Source organism: Portunus trituberculatus, chromosome 3, assembly GCF_017591435.1.
Source record: "Portunus trituberculatus isolate SZX2019 chromosome 3, ASM1759143v1, whole genome shotgun sequence".
Taxonomy (NCBI): Eukaryota; Metazoa; Arthropoda; class Malacostraca; order Decapoda; family Portunidae; genus Portunus; species Portunus trituberculatus.
Window position 1 is genome coordinate 8415255 of NC_059257.1, and position 2500 is coordinate 8417754.

Here is a 2500-nt window from a genome sequence, read left to right on the forward strand (position 1 = left end):
TCCATTTAAAATACGTAAACTAGAGAAAACGTGATTAATTTCGTCTTTTTTTTTATGGGAAAGTGAATTATTTGTGTTTTTCCTCATTTATTCCTCATTATTTTGTTAATTCTGTTGATTTTTTTTTTTAGTATTTATTCCATTTAAAATACGTAAACTAGAGAAAACGTGATTAATTTCGTCTTTTTTATGGGAAAGTGAATTATTTGCGTTTTTCCTCATTATTGACACCTGGTTTTGTTAATTCTCTAGAGATATTACATAAACAAACGTAAATAAAAGAAAACGGGGAATTAATCTCGTATTTTCAAGGAACACTGAATTATTTAAACCTTATTCTTTTGTGACACTAGAGAAATTACATAAACAAACGTAAATAAAGAAAACGGGGAATTAATCTCGTAGTTTCAAGGGACACTGAATTATTTAAGTCTCCCCCTGATAAGTGACCCTGGGGATTTTGTTACGCCTCATCTCTCATACCACTTAATTCCAGGCCCGTTTGTTAACATTCCCGCCACTGCAGATATTAATTACTGGGGCACACATTAATAGAGAAAACGTGAGGCTAATCTTGTCTTTTCATGGCATACTCAATTATTCAAGAGATGATGAAGTGTGTGTCCTAAACTTGAAGAGTAATTTATTTGTTGTGGGTGGAAGTTGATAAAATGTTTTCCTCAGGGTGAAAGTAGGAAAATTTCTTTGTTTTACTTGAAAAATTGAATAATATAAGTTTTGAGGTTTTTTAAGGGGAAAATTTGTTTGTTCAAGATGATTATAAGTGAAATTGTGTTCCTTTTGTGATTAGTGAAAAATATTATAACTTTTGGGTTTTAAAGGAGGAAATTTTTGTTCAAGATGACTATAGGGAAAAATTTCTGTTTTGTGTGGTTAAAGAAAGAAAATATTATAAGTTTTGGGTTTTTATAAAGAAAAGTTGTTTGTTCAAGGTGAATATAGGGAAAATTCCTTTGTTTTTTGTAATTGTGAAGGAAAATATTTTAAGCTTTTGTGTTTTTATAATGAAAAATCGTTTGTTCAAGATGACTATATGAGAAAATTCTGTTAGTTTGTTTGTTTTTGTTTGTTTGTTTTGTGTAATTAGTGAAAGAAAATATCACAAGTTTTGAGTTTTTAAGGGGAAAATATTTTTGTTGAAGATGATTACGAGAAAAATCCTTTGTGTTGTGTGATTAGGAAAAGAAAAATAATATATCCTTTAGGCTTTGATGGGGAAAAATTGTTTGTTTTGTTTAAAGGAAGAAAAGTTGATAATATCGGTAACTGTGGGAAAGACTGCCAACTTTATTAATGGAAAAAGAAAGTAATGGAAAAAAATACGAGAGAAAATTATATATCACTAACTGTAAAAATTAAAAAAAAAAAATTGTCTAGTTTATTAATGAAAAAAGAAGTGAAAAAAAATATATTGTTTATGAAAAAGAAAACCAGTAAAAATGAAAAAATTTGATGAATATAAATAAAACAATAAAAATAAGCGACAGGCAATGCAGAAAACAAATAAGAACGAAAACATATGTACTTGTACTAACATTTCCACCCTTAAACTCTCTGTCCAAAAATTATTAAGAAAAAAATATATATAACTGAAAAATATAGATAAAAATAATAAAAACAAGAGATAAATGCAGAAAGCAAATAAGAACGAATACATATATACTTGTACTTACATTTGCACCCTTAGTCTCTGTGTCCCTTTGTCCCGAGAGCCTTGCATTCCCTGGAAACACAGATATAATTTAGAAGAACGAGATAACACAAGGACACACACACAAAGACACACACAAAGGGAGAGAAAGAGAAGATGGAAGCAGAGACAGGGAGAAATAGAGGAGAGATAAACAGACCCATACACGAGAGAGAGAGAGAGAGAGAGAGAGAGAGAGAGAGAGAGAGAGAGAGAGAGAGAGAGAGAGAGAGAGAGAGAGAGAGAGAGAGAGAGAGAGAGAGAGAGAGAGAGAGAGAGAGAGAGAGTGAAAATAAAGACATCGAACTCATATATAGAAACAGACAAAAAAAATAGACAAGGAAAATTAGAAAGAGAAATAAAAAAAATGAAAAATAGAAGAAGAATAGATGAATAAAAAAAAACACAAACAATAAGACAAACAAAAGACACAAAAAAAGAAAAAAAACACGAAATAAAAAAAAAAACACAGATAAAAGAAAAATAGACAAAGAACACACACACACACACACACACACACACACACACACACACACACACACACACACACTGGTTACTGTGAAACTGTTTCGAATCTGTTTGTTGAAAATTTGCGGGCCGTGAAATAGATAGAGAGTAGAGACTGAGAATATATTACTAAAGGCATCGGGAGGAGGAGGAGGAGGAGGAGGAGGAGGAGGAGGAGGAGGAGGAGGATAAATATAATGTCAGAGAGAAGCATTAGCCATTCCCAAATCCTGATGAATTAAAGGCTTTTGCGCTACAGAGAGAGAGAGAGAGAGAGAGAGA

The 2500-nt window shown here is 31.4% G+C and overlaps 1 protein-coding gene and 1 long non-coding RNA gene across 4 annotated transcripts in view; one reads left to right on the forward strand and one right to left on the reverse strand.

The window, feature by feature from the left end:
* LOC123509476 overlaps nucleotides 1–2500 on the forward strand; it is a 288130-nt gene that overhangs the window by 209378 nt on the left and 76252 nt on the right. The gene's annotated exons all lie outside the window — the stretch shown is intronic.
* The window catches only part of LOC123509488, a 191713-nt gene that overhangs the window by 54515 nt on the left and 134698 nt on the right, over nucleotides 1–2500 (reverse strand). The window contains exon 2 of the long non-coding RNA XR_006676201.1: nucleotides 1695–1744. This is a non-coding gene — a long non-coding RNA (uncharacterized LOC123509488). The remainder of the gene's footprint in view (nucleotides 1–1694; nucleotides 1745–2500) is intronic.